Genomic DNA, 19,873 nt, shown 5'->3' with positions numbered 1-19,873 from the left:
CTTTAAAGACTAATTTCTTCCTCAACTTCTGATTCCACCAGCACTGCTTGATCATCCGCTTATCATCCGCTTATAGACTTTATCATTTCCCCTCGAACTTCAACGTCTCCCGTATCCTCTAGGTCCTTACCTATCGACTCCACTGCGTGTGTGTTGAACCGATTCGGTGGCAGTGAGCACCCTCGCCTTCTCATTCCATACTCTTACTGTAACTTTTTGTTTTTCATACATCTCCTTAGTTAATCTTCTGTCTTCCCAGTCTATACTGACTTCGTAAAATCCCCAGTATTATATTCCTATTGACTCTACCAAAAGTCTTCTCCAAATATACACCTCCTCGTTAATTTTTGTCATTGTTCCTCCAGTTAGCATCTCTTGTTCCTTTACCCCTTCTGAAACCGAAGTGGTTTACATCCAGCATTTTCGTCTACTTGTTTTTCAATTCCCCGTATTATGACTTTTTGTAACGTGATTGATAAAAGTAGTTGTCCTATGCTCCTTGCATTCTTTTGCGTTGAACTTTTTGGTAAAAGTACTGGAATGATCTTATGTAGATCTGAAGACCAAATTCTTGTGTTATAAATTCTACTTACTACCTCAGTCAATCTGGCTATTGAATTTGGACTAAGACTTTCTCCAATTCGCATTTCAATACATACTGATTAACCAGGACATTATGACCACCTGCCTAATAGCAACTTTGGCACGGATGACAATGGGACACATTGTAGTGAGGAAGCAGTGAAGCCTTTGCAGGTTGCTGGAGGAAGTTGTCACAACGCCTGCACACACGAGTCATCCAATTCCCATAAATTCTGGGGATCCTGGTGACCAGGTCTGACGCCACTTTCAATCGCATCCCAGATGTGTTCGGTCGGATTCAGATCTGGCGAGGTGGGGGCCAGTACATCAATGGGAACTCGCCACCGTGTTCCTCGAACCACTCCTGGCCTTGTAATATGGAGCATTATCTTCTTTAAAAACGCCACTGCCTTCGGGTGACATGATCGCCAGGAAGGGGTGTACTCGGTCTGCAACCAATATACGATTCTCTTGTGCCATCGTGGTGCATTGCAAGTGCTCCGCTGGGTGCGAACGCGAATGTTCCCCAGAGCACGACGCAGCGCTGCCACCTCCAGCTCGTCTCCGTCCCGCACTACAGGTGGCGAGGAGCTATTGCCCTTGAAGACGATGGATTCCCGCCCTGCCGGGGGCACCAGGGAGAAGCAATCGGGATTGATGAGGTCGTGCAACGCTCAGCTACTGCAACACGTGGCCATTCAGTCGTAGTTGCTGATAGTAGGGGCACAAGGTTCGTGAATGCGCACGTTGCATTCTTGCCAAATTTATTCAAGACGGCGGCGATAACGTCATCCGACATGGCGGCATGTAGACTTGGCAACATCGCATGACGTCATCCAAGATGGCGGATTTTAACGGGAGAATAGTCCAATTGTGCTACATCCACTAACCTAACTTCAAGAAAAAATTACGGTAAGTTTGAATTTTGGCGGGAAAATTGGCCAATTGTGCTATGTCCACTAATCTAAGCCTCCAGAAGGATATATGGCGGCAAGTTTGAATTCCAACATAATAATGCATGCAAAGTCTGTACTTGTCTTTATTATTATTCATTATCATTTATTAACATTCATTATCATTCATTGTCATTTATCATTCATTACCATTTATTATCATTTATTATTATTTATTATCATTTATTATTATTTATTACCATTTATTATTATTTATTATTATTGACCTGCCTCCACTAGAAAATTCCCTCCAAATTCAACCTTACTTTTGATTATCATTATTCATTATTTCTCATTATCATTTATTAATATACATTATCATTCATTGTCATTTATTATCATTCATTGTCATTTATTATCATTCATTGTCATTTATTATCATTCATTATCATTCATTATCATTCATTATCATTTATTATCATTTATTATCATTCAGTATCATTTATTATCATTCATTATCATTTATTATCATTTATTATCATTCATTATCATTTACTTTTATTATTATTATTATTTATTATAGGCCTACCTCCATTAGAAAATTGCGCCAAATTCAAATACCAACACGATAATGTCTCGAAAACTGTACTTCTATGTATTATTATCATTTATTATTTATTCAAGATGTCCGATTTTCTCGGCGAGAAAGCCATTTTCCTTACATCCATAACAAAAATCTGTCACAAGTTCAAGTCCCAACACCATAATTGATCACACGTACGAACTTTCTCCCTCACTTATTTTTTTCACTGGTAGCCTATCATAATTGCGTCAAATAATAAACTGCTCTTATAGTAACGTAAGACACACCCCTTGATTTTGCAGGGGGGAAGGGACTGAAAACTTTATTTCAAGCAGTGCAGTCATCATTTGTTCTCCAACAGTAAAGCACACACATCTCTGATATCGCAGTGCAGTCACCACGACGTCCGCGCTCCAACTGAACTAATTCAAATCCTCGCCACCCCCTGGCCAGTGCGCGGAGACACTGCCGACGCCTGTCACGTGAGGCAGCCGGCCACTCGCGGTGGACTGGCGGTATGCTAGGGGAGAGCCCATCGACCACCCCGACGTCGTAAACATGTTTTCGCTGGACACGCTGGAATTTGCCGAGTTTGACATCACAGCGGCCCCTTGTCCACTCCCCACGTGTATTCGTCGCCTCCGCACGTTTCCCGCCAAAACTGTCTGCCTCGGAGCAGAATCACACAACGGTCGCCGTTCGCTGCCACACTTTGGGCGCCACGTTCAAACCTGTCGATGCCGATCGCTCACCGTCCACCACGTGTCCCTGTGCGAGCGAGAACGCAGTGCTACACTGTTGGTGGCAAAGTTTGCTCAATAGTGGAATCCGCCATGACTATATAACAGCACGTTTGGACCTCACTAGAATGCCCGCTAATTTACTAGCTCTCGCGCGCGCATAATAACTGTACAATCGCTGCGCCGCCGCCCCGCTTACGTCACAAACCCTCCATACTCGCGATGGACATAGCCTCCTCCAAATACCTGGAAAATGACTCCTTATTTCAGACATTACGGTCGTGCAGGTGTGTTCCAACTGACTCCTCCATGCTCACACAGAGAAACTCCAGAGCGCAGCCGGCTGAGCCCGCTCCGTCGGCAGCTCAGCTCCCTGGCCGGCTGACGTCCAGTCACCAGTGGTGCCCGCACACCCCCATGGCCAGCGCACCGAGAACGCTCGCTAATTCACTCTCACCACCCCGCTATATTAAATAATTCAATCTACAATTTCATATACGTATGCAAACGTGTTCAACTCCCTAATTTCAACTACTTTTCGAAGACCAGACCGCCACCTCCTCCTGCTAGGAACCAGCGCCTAGTTTGAAATCTGCCAGTAAACAAAGCTCACTTGTGCTTCCGCCACCAACCTAAGAAAATTCTTTTAAACTAAGCCACCAGCACTCAACCTCTTCCTACACGTTTCTGGTAAACGGACTCACCCTGCACTAGGTTCATGGACTGAGGAACGAATTTACTTTATTTAGGAATGGAGTATATGTATCACACCGACATGTCCCACATCATACAGACCTGCAAAACACTCCTACATAACTCATTTATAATGTTCTAGACACACGCTTTCTAATTGTAAACAGTTAAAAATAACGCATAGCACAGCCTACAGACATGCGAACGCTCGTAAATAATGCAAAACGTTTACCTGCAAATAGCCAAACAACTGCTAATTTTCGGAAATAATTTCAGTGCATAGGCTGATGGAAGGAAGAACGAGTGTACTTTATTTGTTTGCGACATATCCTTTTGAAACTTTTACTTCTCGTAGGTTTCGATATGTAAGGCTGAGACAAGGCAGTTTCTAAACTCCAGTAGTGCATTACACTTGGCAACACAACCGCACCCATCAAGATATTCATTCCAATCCAGACCTGTAACTCCTCTACAGATAAATTTGTCCAGTTACTTGTCTACTCACTCACATTCTGATCAGGTTGCCATTATTGCGCAAAAACAGCTCAGACTGCGCTGTGCTGCTCGGGGAAGTAAGGAAGGGCTGCACTCTATTTATCTGGAGCCCTTTTATTTAGTCGTGGAGTATGTTTGTCACAAAACACCTGCACTGATCCGACTGTGGTCATCTGACACAGGCCACAAACACGTAAACAACTCCTAATTTCACCACACAATAGCAAACGGCTCTTAAATAATGCAGTACACAATATCAGCAGACGAGCTCTGTACTCTTAAACTCTCCACATAAAACACCGCACAGTGCACAGACATGCTCGCAAAATAGTGCAACAGACGCGCCCAAACACCACCAGCTGCCAAACCGACCAAAAGTCTCTGCTCGGCCTCCCCCAAACATGACCTCAACACAGTCGCATTCGCACCCATCACCGGAGAAACTGATATCGCCTATGCGCCTTAGATTACGCTCCAAGGCAGGCCTCGCGCGCGTGCGGTCGGCGGGGAAGGGGATTCCAGAGTCTCCAGCCAAGTTCAGCTTCCGAGCGCTCGTGGACAGCCGACACATTTCAAAGCTTCATTGTTCTTCTCATGTATACCGCCGGCGTCTCAGGTCTGGATCTGCCTTCACGTCTATTAAAAGAGTAGCTCATAGCTCGTTGACACACTCGATTAATGCGGCTGGGAAAACATTTACTACTCGCATGCAACCGAGATGGTGACGGAAAACCAATCACTCTGATCTGCGCTGCAGGCGCGTGTAATCATTGAGAACACACTGTTTATTTTTTTCGAACAACTTATTTAACCATACAGTATATCTATCACGCTATCACAAAACACCTATCCCAGATGTGCCCTGGGCCATGTTGCACAGCCCACAGACACACACCCAATCATAATTTCAGTACACGCTATAGCAAACTGCTACTAAATAATACATCACACAGATGTGTAGATACGCTCAGTACTCGTAAACTATCCTAATAACGAATAGCAGAGCCTGCAGATCCGCTCGCAAAATAACTCAGCAGACGTGCGCAGGTACCCCCACTCTGCACCCTGCCCACAGGATCGTGAAGTCACGCATCCGCCTGATTTCAGACCTCGCACAGCCCCTGCTCGGCTTCCGCAAGCGTGAGTTGGCGCGGTCAACGCGCTCGTCAGCGGTCAAAGCACACACATACCTCCGTCCAGGACCGCGATCCCGAGCCGCGACCACCGAACGCGGGTGAAAGTCAACTTTATATCAACGAAGCATAATTCCAAAGCGCAGCCTCCATACGCTGGACCCATCATAGCAGCACATGTCTTTACCTCCTATGACACTGTAGAACACTGCGCATTGCTCCTCACACGACATTACACGGCCCTTTAACTAAACATAACTACACATCCCTGCTCTCGCATCGTCGCGTGACCAGCCATCTAAAAATTTTCTCAATATTATTCTTACTTTACAACATTTTTTTGAAATAAGATCTAATTTACACCTCCCACCGCACCTAACCTCACACCTGTCCCACCATCAACATACGCAAACGTCCTCAACCCTTTCTTGACACTCATATATCACCCCACAAACCATGCCCATCAATCAATTTACCATTCTCATCCCCTCTTTTCGAATTACAAACGTAGCCTCTATCTAAACACCAATCAACTCATCTTTCTCGCACTTTCAACAGTAAAATTAATTTTACACACAGCCAGAAATACCAAACGCAGTGGGAAACGCGCACCGCGATACCCATTGTTCAGGGGCAGGCGGCTAGCATGAAAGACGCGACCGCCGAAACGCAACAAAGATCAGAAATGGAATTGCAAACTTTAGAAAATGTTTCGGAATCGGAAGTGATAATCAAATCTGAACCCCTTGATGACCAATACTGAGGGACAATTAAAGAGGCACCCGCTACGGAAGTAAAACCGCTGGTTTCCGGGAATTTAGCTGATTTATTGAATGTTTCGATTAACGAAATCAAGGCTCAGGCTAGCAAGATAGAAACTCTGTCGGCAGAAATTAAAGCTCAGGCTGCCAAGCAAGAAGCTCAGTCTGAAAAAATTGAACGGAAGCTAGACAATCAGAACAAAGCTATTAATGTTGTTAACAACAATGTTGGAGTTGTTAACACACAAGTTAGTAAAATCAAAGAAGATATTGTTGTGATTAATACCGAAATCGGTAATCTTAAACAGGAAATGATAGGCGTTCAGGCGGAAATTGCGAGCATAAATACTCGTTTTTATTCCGAAATTAGCAGAATCGCGAAAAGTGTAGGAGAAGCAGTTGCTCCGATCATCGAGAATAAGGTGACGGAACAAATTCAATTAGTGAAAAAAGATCGTTTGCGAGAAATAATGAAGATAAAAGCCGATGCTGGCATACGTCGTCATGACGCTAAAGCGCGTTTTGCTAAGTTTGCAATTGGAGACTTAGTACTTGTAAAAGCTCATGAGAAATCGAGCGAGATAGACAATGAAATCTCTAAATTTAAGTTTGTTTATAATGGACCATATAAAGTCATTGGTATACCTCACACAAATGCTTATTGCTTAGAGTATCCAAGCTTTGGAAAACTATTAGGTATACGGAACATTGTAGACTTGAAATTGTACCAACCTAGGATTGATTAATACCACAGAACGGGTAATTTGTACAGTATGTAAGTTTTACGATTGGGGTAGAGAGAGCTCAGCGTGAGGTGACCGGGGAGAAGGATGTATGTCTGACAGGACGGAAAAGCAAGCGATCTAAGGTTATTGCCCGTTTTTAAGTGCTGAACGTTCTAGTCTTAGGAGTGTGTTTATGTTCTCTCTCTCTCTCTCCTACCGGAACCTTCGATGCACCGATCATGGACTCTAGAACATTACTTTATACATGATAGATTGGATGATTTGCTTAAAAATCTATCGAACTACGTTGTGTATAAATATCGCTCCGTTCTTGTTCTTCTTAACTGTATGCTATTAAATTAAGGCACTTTGATATCTGTTACTTAGATCGATATGGTGTGCTAAGCTCCAAGACTTGGTTACATTTAGAGAAATGTTGTGCACTTGGACTAGGAAAGCTCTATTCAGTCAAGAGAGGTGGAGTGTAGCTGTATTCGTCTGCTCGGTTGAGGAATAATTGGGTAGCAATGTTGTGGGGAGGTAGGTCAATGCCGAGGTGAGGATGGCCTTTTAACGTAAGAGGACTATTTAGCTCTGTGACCGCCATACGCAGAGAGACCGATCGAGTACTATGCGCGAGGTCTTAGAAATATGTATAGCGTTGTCTGGTATAATTTGATCGTCTTTATGTGTTCGACAATTAAGTGTGAATGGACGTGCTGAGCAGTCATCTATGAATGGTCGCAATGATACTTGCAAAGTAGAGGATGTATGGTTTAGCTATGATACTGAAATTAAGAAAACAAGCTGTCACATGATTGGCCAGTGTTGGACTTACTGTGAAATTTTTCGCGATATCAGCTCTGATGAATAATACAGGGTGATTCAAAAAGAATACCACAACTTTAAAAATGTGTATTTAATGAAAGAAACATAATATAACCTTCTGTTATACATCATTACAAATAGTATTTAAAAAGGTTTTTTTTCACTCAAAAACAAGTTCAGAGATGTTCAATATGGCCCCCTCCAGACACTCGAGCAATATCAACCCGATTCTCCAACTCGTTCCACACTCTCTGTAGCATATCAGGAGTAACAGTTTGGATAGCTGCTGTTATTTCTCGTTTCAAATCATCAATGGTGGCTGGGAGAGGTGGCCGAAACACCATATCCTTAACATACCCCCATAAAAAAAAATCGCAGGGGGTAAGATCAGGGCGTCTTGGAGGCCAGTGATGAAGTGCTCTGTCACGGGCTGCCTGGCGGCCGATCCATCGCCTCGGGTAGTTGACGTTCAGGTAGTTACGGACAGATAAGTGCCAATGTGGTGGCGCTCCATCCTGCTGAAATATGAATTGTTGTGCTTCTTGTTCGAGCCGAGGGAACAGCCAATTCTCTAACATCTCCTGATACTGTAGTCCAGTTACAGTAGCACCTTCGAAGAAAAAGGGACCAAAAACTTTATTGGCTGAAATGGCACAGAAAACGTTCACCTTAGGCGAGTCACGTTCATACTGAGTTGTTTCTCGCGGATTCTCAGTGCCCCATATACAGACATTGTGACGGTTGACTTTCCAGTTAGTGTGGAAAGTTGCTTCATTACTAAACACAATCTTTGAAACGAAAGATTCATCTGTTTCCATTTGAGCAAGGATAAAATCACAGAAATCGATTCTTTTAATCTTATCAGTTGCAGACAGTGCTTGAACCAATTTCAGACGATAAGGTTTCATAACTAACCTTTTTCGTAGGACTCTCCATACAGTTGATTGTGGAATTTGCAGCTCTCTGCCAGCTCTGCGAGTCGATTTTCCTGGGCTGCGAACAAATGCTTGCTGGATGCGTGCTACATTTTCATCACTCGTTCTCGGCCGTCCAGAACTTTTCCCTTTGCACAAACACCCATTCTCTGTAAACTGTTTATACCAACGTTTAATACACCACCTATCAGGAGGTTTAACACCATACTTCGTTCGAAATGCACGCTGAACAACTGTCGTCGATTCACTTCTGCCGTACTCAATAACAGAAAAAGCTTTCTGTTGAGCGGTCGCCATCTTAGCATCAACTGACGCTGACGCCTAGTCAACAGCGCCACAAGCGAACAAATGTACAACTAAATGAAACTTTATAGCTCCCTTAATTCGCCGACAGATAGTGCTTAGCTCTGCCTTTTGTCGTTGCAGAGTTTTAAATTCCTAAAGTTGTGGTATTCTTTTTGAATCACCCTGTATTACAGTAGATCGGTTGTGTCTTATCCATCGCATCTGTGCATTAGGTACGACATAATGTTTGACTGACAAAGCTTGCATGAGTTGGGGGAGAAATTTTGGTTGATGGACCGCAACTTCCAGGGTTGCTAGCACCGAAAACAGTGATCCTGTACTTGTGTGTAAAAATGACCAATCACTAGAAATTGAATGCAGAGTTATAAACTATTCGGTCACTGCGACATATGAGTTTAAATGTAGAGGTGGTCAATCACTTTCGAGGGAAGTGGCTACAACGCCAGCAGGCTCTTCTATTTTCCTTGTATTGTGGGTGTCCTTTAATCGACTGTAAGAATATGATTTATAAGGTGTGTATAGTTTCCTGTGAGAGACCGTGCATCAGTCCGTGTTCATGTCTGTTTAGAATCAGACAATGACTTCGAAGTTGCGGCAGAAAGACGAAATGCTCGGCAGTGTGCAAAAGCGTGTTAGAAAACACTGTTTGAACAAGGGCCAGAGGCAGCTTCTCATTCGCTTAGAGTATGGGTGATCAAACTTTAAAGGGGTCTCTGCAGCGTGTGTGTATATTTAATATGATCTTGTTCATATAGGTATTTGTAGTTTGAGGTGTTGGATTTCGTGAGCTGTTAGGAATTCTTGGATGGTCGCACTCTGAGTTATTCGGGGGGAGTATTGTGAATTCCGTTTGTCCGCAATGTAGGTGGATGGCATTGGTGCCTTCGTGACTTTTTCACTGTTTGATGGTAGAGGATAAAGATGATAGGGTGTTGAGGATCTGTTGTACTTGTACCTAGTTTGAGGCGTACAACATTGCGCGCATCTCTGGCGAATGGTCAAAACAAAGTCCTGTTGTAGTAACTGAGATCGTTCTGTTTATAGACAGGTTGCAGATGGTAACAGATATGTATCTCTCCGACTTAAATTACAGAGATCAGATGGGTGAAGATAAATGCATACTCATCTATGCTTAGAAAAGGAGAGTGATTTTTTATTATTAAGTGAGTTTTGGCAGGAGTGAATATGGTTTTATATATGCGAGTGGAAATTATCAGCGAAGGGTGAATGATGTCAGGTTTGCTGGCTGGGGGAGACACTGTTTACATGTCCTGTTGGAGATGCAAGGGGGAGATAGAGATCTGCGCTATTCAGGAATCCATTTGTGCACTGTATGTCGTTAGACAATAGCTGGAGAGCAGATATAGGGAGAGCCCACTTCAGCATTCTGGTCCTGGGGCTGAGTGGACGGCTGTTTAGATGGACAGCTATGTGGCTTTGACATGCCGCCGGCGGCGCTCGGACACTCGCATTGTAAGGCGCTATGGGATTAGTTTGAGCATTTGGTACTTGTTTCGGTGGTTATTGGATTAAGAACTGTAATATTGAAGGTCATGTCCTCAGCGAGTCCGCTGTGTAATTGAGTAAGTGTGTTTACGTATTTGAAGATATGTTTCGCGAACGGTGATGTTAAGTTGATGGCGCAGTTTAGCTACCACTGTAAAAAAAAATAGCTGTCTGCTGCTGAAGAAGGAAAGAAAGAAAGAAAGGGATGACCTTGCCCCCAGACCTGATGGATGAGTTATTAGATAAGAGCAAGTGATAGTTGAATGATGTTATGTGTTCGGATACAGGAGTCTCTAAATGGCGGGGCGAGATTTTTTTTTATGTGGAAATTCATGCAATCTATAGATAGTGATATTCGACCTCTAGTGACAACAGTTAAGAGCGGAAAAATAGGTACAAATCGAGCGGTGGTAGAATGTTGCGGCAATGGTAATAATATTTAATTGAAGGTGGAGGTGGTAAATATGGACCAGCCTTTGAATTTTGGACTGAGTGTCGTATGTGCTTGATGCTCTGTATAAAAGTTTGAGTCTTTTATTGCGTATGGTATTTCTGGCTGTGTGTAAAATTAATTTTACTGTTGAAAGTGCGAGAAAGATGAGTTGATTGGTGTTTAGATAGAGGCTACGTTTGTAATTCGAAAAGAGGGGATGAGAATGGTAAATTGATTGATGGGCATGGTTTGTGGGGTGATATATGAGTGTCAAGAAAGGGTTGAGGACGTTTGCGTATGTTGATGGTGGGACGGGTGCGAGGTTAGGTGCGGTGGGAGGTGTAAATTAGATCTTATTTCAAAAAAATGTTGTAAAGTAAGAATAATATTGAGAAAATTTTTAGATGGCTGGTCACGCGACGATGCGAGAGCAGGGATGTGTAGTTATGTTTAGTTAAAGGGCCGTGTAATGTCGTGTGAGGAGCAATGCGCAGTGTGCTTCAGTGTCATAGGAGGTAAAGACATGTGCTGCTATGATGTGTCCAGGCTGCGCTTTGGAATTATGCTTCGTTGATATAAAGTTGACTTTCACCCGCGTTCGGTGGTCGCGGCTCGGGATCGCGGTCCTGGACGGAGGTATGTGTGTGCTTTGACCGCTGACGAGCGCGTTGACCGCGCCAACTCACGCTTGCGGAAGCCGAGCAGGGGCTGTGCGAGGTCTGAAATCAGGCGGATGCGTGACTTCACGATCCTGTGGGCAGGGTGCAGAGTGGGGGTACCTGCGCACGTCTGCTGAGTTATTTTGCGAGCGGATCTGCAGGCTCTGCTATTCGTTATTAGGATAGTTTACGAGTACTGAGCGTATCTACACATCTGTGTGATGTATTATTTAGTAGCAGTTTGCTATAGCGTGTACTGAAATTATGATTGGGTGTGTGTCTGTGGGCTGTGCAACATGGCCCAGGGCACATCTGGGATAGGTGTTTTGTGATAGCGTGATAGATATACTGTATGGTTAAATAAGTTGTTCGAAAAAAATAAACAGTGTGTTCTCAATGATTACACGCGCCTGCAGCGCAGATCAGAGTGATTGGTTTTCCGTCACCATCTCGGTTGCATGCGAGTAGTAAATGTTTTCCCAGCCGCATTAATCGAGTGTGTCAACGAGCTATGAGCTACTCTTTTAATAGACGTGAAGGCAGATCCAGACCTGAGACGCCGGCGGTATACATGAGAAGAACAATGAAGCTTTGAAATGTGTCGGCTGTCCACGAGCGCTCGGAAGCTGAACTTGGCTGGAGACTCTGGAATCCCCTTCCCCGCCGACCGCACGCGCGCGAGGCCTGCCTTGGAGCGTAATCTAAGGCGCATAGGCGATATCAGTTTCTCCGGTGATGGGTGCGAATGCGACTGTGTTGAGGTCATGTTTGGGGGAGGCCGAGCAGAGACTTTTGGTCGGTTTGGCAGCTGGTGGTGTTTGGGCGCGTCTGTTGCACTATTTTGCGAGCATGTCTGTGCACTGTGCGGTGTTTTATGTGGAGAGTTTAAGAGTACAGAGCTCGTCTGCTGATATTGTGTACTGCATTATTTAAGAGCCGTTTGCTATTGTGTGGTGAAATTAGGAGTTGTTTACGTGTTTGTGGCCTGTGTCAGATGACCACAGTCGGATCAGTGCAGGTGTTTTGTGACAAACATACTCCACGACTAAATAAAAGGGCTCCAGATAAATAGAGTGCAGCCCTTCCTTACTTCCCCGAGCAGCACAGCGCAGTCTGAGCTGTTTTTGCGCAATAATGGCAACCTGATCAGAATGTGAGTGAGTAGACAAGTAACTGGACAAATTTATCTGTAGAGGAGTTACAGGTCTGGATTGGAATGAATATCTTGATGGGTGCGGTTGTGTTGCCAAGTGTAATGCACTACTGGAGTTTAGAAACTGCCTTGTCTCAGCCTTACATATCGAAACCTACGAGAAGTAAAAGTTTCAAAAGGATATGTCGCAAACAAATAAAGTACACTCGTTCTTCCTTCCATCAGCCTATGCACTGAAATTATTTCCGAAAATTAGCAGTTGTTTGGCTATTTGCAGGTAAACGTTTTGCATTATTTACGAGCGTTCGCATGTCTGTAGGCTGTGCTATGCGTTATTTTTAACTGTTTACAATTAGAAAGCGTGTGTCTAGAACATTATAAATGAGTTATGTAGGAGTGTTTTGCAGGTCTGTATGATGTGGGACATGTCGGTGTGATACATATACTCCATTCCTAAATAAAGTAAATTCGTTCCTCAGTCCATGAACCTAGTGCAGGGTGAGTCCGTTTACCAGAAACGTGTAGGAAGAGGTTGAGTGCTGGTGGCTTAGTTTAAAAGAATTTTCTTAGGTTGGTGGCGGAAGCACAAGTGAGCTTTGTTTACTGGCAGATTTCAAACTAGGCGCTGGTTCCTAGCAGGAGGAGGTGGCGGTCTGGTCTTCGAAAAGTAGTTGAAATTAGGGAGTTGAACACGTTTGCATACGTATATGAAATTGTAGATTGAATTATTTAATATAGCGGGGTGGTGAGAGTGAATTAGCGAGCGTTCTCGGTGCGCTGGCCATGGGGGTGTGCGGGCACCACTGGTGACTGGACGTCAGCCGGCCAGGGAGCTGAGCTGCCGACGGAGCGGGCTCAGCCGGCTGCGCTCTGGAGTTTCTCTGTGTGAGCATGGAGGAGTCAGTTGGAACACACCTGCACGACCGTAATGTCTGAAATAAGGAGTCATTTTCCAGGTATTTGGAGGAGGCTATGTCCATCGCGAGTATGGAGGGTTTGTGACGTAAGCGGGGCGGCGGCGCAGCGATTGTACAGTTATTATGCGCGCGCGAGAGCTAGTAAATTAGCGGGCATTCTAGTGAGGTCCAAACGTGCTGTTATATAGTCATGGCGGATTCCACTATTGAGCAAACTTTGCCACCAACAGTGTAGCACTGCGTTCTCGCTCGCACAGGGACACGTGGTGGACGGTGAGCGATCGGCATCGACAGGTTTGAACGTGGCGCCCAAAGTGTGGCAGCGAACGGCGACCGTTGTGTGATTCTGCTCCGAGGCAGACAGTTTTGGCGGGAAACGTGCGGAGGCGACGAATACACGTGGGGAGTGGACAAGGGGCCGCTGTGATGTCAAACTCGTCAAATTCCAGCGTGTCCAGCGAAAACATGTTTACGACGTCGGGGTGGTCGCTGGGCTCTCCCCTAGCATACCGCCAGTCCACCGCGAGTGGCCGGCTGCCTCACGTGACAGGCGTCGGCAGTGTCTCCGCGCACTGGCCAGGGGGTGGCGAGGATTTGAATTAGTTCAGTTGGAGCGCGGACGTCGTGGTGACTGCACTGCGATATCAGAGATGTGTGTGCTTTACTGTTGGAGAACAAATGATGACCGCACTGCTTGAAATAAAGTCTTCAGTCCCTTCACCCCTGCAAAATCAAGGGGTGTGTCTTACGTTACTATAAGAGCAGTTTACCATTTGACGCGATTATGATAGGCTACCAGTGAAAAAAGATAAGTGAGGGAGAAAGTTCGTACGTGTGATCAATTATGGTGTTGGGATTTGAACTTGTGACAGATTTTTGTTATGGATGTAAGGAAAATGGCTTTCTCGCCGAGAAAATCGGACATCTTGAATAAATAATAAATGATAATAATACATAGAAGTACAGTTTTCGAGACATTATCGTGTTGGTATTTGAATTTGGCGCAATTTTCTAATGGAGGAGGCCTATAATAATACATAATAATAATAATAATAATAATAAATAATAATAAATGACAATGAATGCTAATGAATGTTAATAAATGATAATGAATGATAATAAACAAAAGTAAGGTTTTGCAGCCATTATCTTGTTGGAATTTGAATTTGGAGGGAATTTTCTAGTGGAGGCAGTAATAATAAATGATAATAAGTAATAATACATTATAAAAATGACTTTGAATGATAATAAATGACAATGACTGATAATGGATGTTAATAAATGATAATGTATAATAATAAAGACAAGTACGGTCTTTGCATGCATTATCATGTTGAAATTCAAACTTGCCGACATTTTTTCTTCTGGAGGCTTAGGTTAGTGGACGTAGCACAATTGGCCAATTTTCCCGCCAAAATTCAAGCTTCCCGCCATTTTTTCTTGAAGTTAGGTTAGTGGACGTAGTACAATTGGACTATTCTCCCGCCAAAATCCGCCATCTTGGATGACGTCATGTCATGTCTACATGCCGCCATCTTGGATGACGTATCGACGCCATCTTGAATTAATTTGGCAACAATGCAACGTACGCTGGCACGCTCCTCGTCCCTCTACTGCCGATATCGTGGTGTTCGCACCGACACGTGCGCGGGTCGTCGGCAGCGGAGTCCCGGCGTTAGGAGTGCGCGCTCTGACACACTCCCATTCTGCCCAGTATTAATGTCTGATTTTAGTTCCGCCACAGTTCGCCGCCTGTCCTGTTTTACCAGTCTGCCCAGCCTGAGACGTCTGACATCTCCAATATGGGGTAACCGCTTTGCCCTACGACGTCTGGACGTGGTTTAACCTCCGTTTCTCCACGTGTTGAAGACACTCACCACAGCACTCCTCGAACACCCGACAAGACGTGCAGTTTCCGAAACGCGCTAGCTCCTGCACAGCCTCCAGGCCGCCACAATCTGCCCTCGGCCAAACTCAGAGAGATCGCACACCCACCCCATTCTGCATAGGGACGACACGCTCACTGATACTACACGTAGCGTGCGTGTATCTGACTCGCCAGGAGACGTCGCTATCGCCTGGACAGGTCTGTTTCTATACTAGGTGGTCTGGCTGATCGGTGTGTGGTGACTTGCATTTTGTTCACTTTGTTCCCCTTCATATTCCTGAGCCAGTCTGATGTTATCATATAACTCTTTCACATTATCCGTCAAGACTTGCCTCTCCTCTTCTATACGTACTCTCTTCTTTCCGTGTTTATTTACATTTCTCTTTTGCTTATTTTCTATAACTAGTCTTTAAATAATTCAATTATACCTTAGATTCGGCTGAATAATTCAAGTCTGGCGTAGCGCAAAACAGAGAACGACGCCAGTGGAACACGGACACGGGCGCGAGACTGCCGACTCGGCGCTCCGGCCCAGTTCCCCGGCGGCCGCGCGCTGCTGCCGCGCTGTACCGCCGAGCCGCTCGCCAGTTTGGTCGCGTCACGCCTCCTGTCTTTACGATGTACACGAGGATCCGAGTTTCTTACGGACGGTCGTCGAAGACCAGTGGTCAAACGTTTTTCTCAAGAGCCAATACAAATGTTGTGAGGCGGCACACCTCGTGCCGTAGATGTACCGGTCTTGTTATTAATTGGTAACTTACACAAGTTTTTACGTAATGAGCCCCCTGTACGCTAGCTACGGTAAGGGCGAGGTACAGGAGCTGCACGAAAGTACGAAAACACCACAAACGCAGCATGTTACAGTGACTAACACGGTGTAGCAAAACCGTTGGCATTCAAAATAGCTTCCCGGCGCCTCAGAATCTTTCGAGTGAATGTTGTACCATTTTTTCCTGCAAAACAGTGGCAAGTTCAGGTAATGACGGTGGAAGTGGTTAGCGATCGAGCATCTTCTCTCCAAAGTAGCTCGCTAAGGCTCGGTAATACTGAGATCTGACGACTGACGGTCAGGGAGACCAGACAGTTCGTCCTCGCGCTTACAGTCGTAGCCCAGGACGATGCGAGCCGAGCTGCGAGAACAGGCGCCGTGTCGTCTTGGAACACACCGTCAGCACTGAGGAACGAACAATGTACTATACGGTCGGTACGGATATGATCAGCCAAAATAATGATGCAATCGTTGGCAGTAATGCGACCTCGCAGATTAACCGCGAGGGGCGTAGAGTACCGCGAATATGAATGCCGAAATTCACGTTTCGTTCTTCGGATGTAAACTCGGCCAGAAGTTGGAAACAATGTGAAACGTCAGTAATGTAAATGACCTTAAAAGGAAAACGTGCTCCCGAAGTCACAAAATGTGAACTATGGAGCAATGGGACGAAGTCATTCGCGTCGAATAAGTCCTTTATTCCACGCGAATGACTTTGTTCCATTACTCCATAGTTCATTTTTTGTGACCTCGGGAGCACGTTTACCTCTTAAGGGCATTTACATTACTGACGTGAGGTTTTGTGAATTCAGGTCGCCCTGCAATTCCAAGCGTACTGTTTTCGTGCTGGCAGGGTTTTCCACTACGCTATTCGGTTCTTCAGTGTCTTTTCCAGCTGCCACGCTCTCGGTTTTCGTCACAGTCCTCTTCAATGACCGACCGACACGTTGACTCGAAGCACACTTTGGTCCACGTTCTATGACGTTTTTCAGCTTTCCTCGTACGCGGTATAAAGCTTCGATGCTGACCTCTCGAAATACCGAAAACTTCGGCACCTGGGTTACGGAAAGATCCACTGCACGAGCACCAACAATTTGCCCACTTTCGAATACACTTGGCTCCGACATAACGCGCTCACAACTAAACAGAACACACTGTTCAGCCCACGAGTAACTCTTGCAGCAGATTGTCCAGGTGCCGCTCGCGCTCGAGTGCAACAGCGCGACCCGTAGGTGTGGCCGGCACCTGCGCGCGCGCCGCCCTCCCTGCTTCCGCGCTCCCAGCCGCCAGACGCCGGCCGGCGCCGTTCCGAGCGCTTCGCGTCGACCGCTCTCTGTTTCAAATCGCCGCCACGCTCAGCAGCGCTAAAGCTTTGACGCTGGAATTCCCAAATGAAGTGTTGTCGAGTTGTCCGTGTGAGTGGCTGATTAACTGATCAATAACAGTAACGGAGCTTATTTTTAAATGGATTGTGAAAAGACACGATCAAAAATGTTTTTTAAATGTTTCGAGAGTCATTTTTCTCCTCCTCATTGCGTTCTTTTATAACAGCCGCGATTTCGTATCACGTTTCTTGCTTCAAACATGTACCGCTTTTGGAGATGACCGTCTGAACAACGCAGCCTTCCGCCCTTGTACCACGGCTGGTGAGCGGCAGGAAGCGAGCGCTCCTGTCGAGTGTCGAACGAGAAACATCCCCCCTCCGACAGCCTCTAACCCCGCAGTGGCCGCGCTACGTACTTACCCCTCTCCCCTTGACGCAAGCGGCCTACTTCAGTTACCTCGTTTCGAAAACTCTACCTCAGTTAAAATTAATCGATCTTAAAATACTACGGTCAGTGTAAGTATCTTTGTTTGGCACTGAACACCAAGAGCTTGTTAAAAGCGTGCTTTCGAAGGTACTTGACTTTTTGGACTCAGCTGTTAGTTGTTAGCTGCTGTTATCATACACTGAGGAGCCACGGAAACGTACACGCGAGCACGCACAAGCGTCGTAACACGACGTGGCATGCAGTCGACTGTTGTCTGAAGTCATTCTCAATGGACAGAAGTTCAAATGGTTCTAATAGCTCTGAGCACTATGTGACTTAACATCTGAGGTCATCAGTCCCCTAGACTTACAAGGGGAAGGCCTCACACACGGCCAACCGATTCGGCTCCAATTTGGCAGGTCGCTTGTGTACAATCTAAAGCGAAGCAATCTAAGATATTTTGGGTCAACACCCCCCCGTTTTTGAGAAAATCACCCCTAAAGGTTATGACGAGCAATAGACTCAAAATTGGCTGAATCGATAGATAACTGTAAATAGAGCATTTTTCATCATCAGGTACGGGGTGCGCAAACGCAAACTTTTCCAGAAATCGAAGAAAGAAACTTTTACAACTACCCCTTCTGTACCCATATGGTAAACACTTTTCGCCGACAGCAACGACACCGCAATGGCCAAGGTAACTGGCTGGGACTCGGAGAACCCGGGTTCGAATCTCGAACAAACCAAGCGGATGTTGTTTTTTCCCTTTTGTATTTTTCCATATCTCAATTGATAGGGATAGGAGGGTTAATAAGGTAAGTAAATCAGTAAAGAATGATAATAATAAGGTAGGCAAATAAATTTCTCAAACCTCTTGTGATAATAAACAACTAAAATGTTACTCCACGTCACTTTACAATGGTTCTTACAGTCACTGTTACGAGTCCTCACTTTTCTTCGAACAACTAGATGGATGGTACTTGTCATACAAACATTCGAAACAAATATACTCACGGCACCAAGAACATCTAATAAATGCAATCTTTCGACAGCTACACTATTCCTTCCGAAGAGTCGGCGGAAAACAAACTTGGTTTCCATTTAAAAATATGTCTTTTTCGGGAATTAATTTTGATGCGTACCACGCATACGATATCATTGCCTGAAAAATCGGTGCTGAAAGTTGGTTATGAATTATGCTGCGAATAGTTACTGCATCCGTGCGGTTGTGCAATTCCCGCTGGGTTTCCAGAAGCACAATGCAATTCTGAAGCCTGGAAATAAAGTTTTTAACCTGGAGATAGAAATAAACATCACACGGCTGCCACACAGGTGTGCAGTTTGGCGGTATTACTTTTACTGTACACGTCGGTTGACCCTCACCATCTATAAACATTGTGTCATATATTGTAGTATTAATTTGTCCACTCCAGGAATCCAATATTAGGCGAAACTTGTTATCAGAAACGTATGGTTTTAAAACATTCTCAAGAAATTTTCTGTAAATCGCATTCGTCAGTTTCCCGGATTTGGAGCAGATAATGTAAACATTTTTCAACGAGTCGGTTAAACTATTGACCTCTTCTGTAACCCGAGGACCAAATGTAACATTCGTTTCTTGTAAACACAGGAAAACCTTAGGCAACACTTTTCCAGAGGCTGTGATGGCATATTGCGCCGTGTACGAATGTGTCAGTTTGTTTTTACTACCAATTGCGACAAGGGTTCGTTTTTCTCCCTTATGCGATAACGTGCGTCGAATGTTCACCCGACACTCGCATTCTGTTTGATCGGTGTTGATCACGTAATCACGATTAAAACCGGTCATAAGTGACACCGTTTGCGTGCTGAAAAGAGCAAGCACTTTCTGTATATCTTCTACATTTTGTACCTCCTTATGAGAGACGTATTTAGTGACGTGCCGTTGACGAATTTTATACTCCGATTTGAAATTTCTTGCTCAAGATAATGATACAGCAAACGTAAAATCCTTGTTGGCCGTATGTTGAAGCTCTGCACCTGCAGCCCACTCCTGAAGGACTCTAGTTGTTACATTCTCGTTACGGCAACGAGATTCGTCGTATGTCCACTTATTTATCGCCTGGTGTTTGTCGTATCTTGTC

This window comes from Schistocerca cancellata, chromosome 6 (assembly GCF_023864275.1).
Source record: "Schistocerca cancellata isolate TAMUIC-IGC-003103 chromosome 6, iqSchCanc2.1, whole genome shotgun sequence".
NCBI lineage: Eukaryota > Metazoa > Arthropoda > Insecta > Orthoptera > Acrididae > Schistocerca > Schistocerca cancellata.
The sequence above is the reverse complement of the archived record's forward strand: the minus strand, read 5'-3'. Positions refer to the sequence as shown.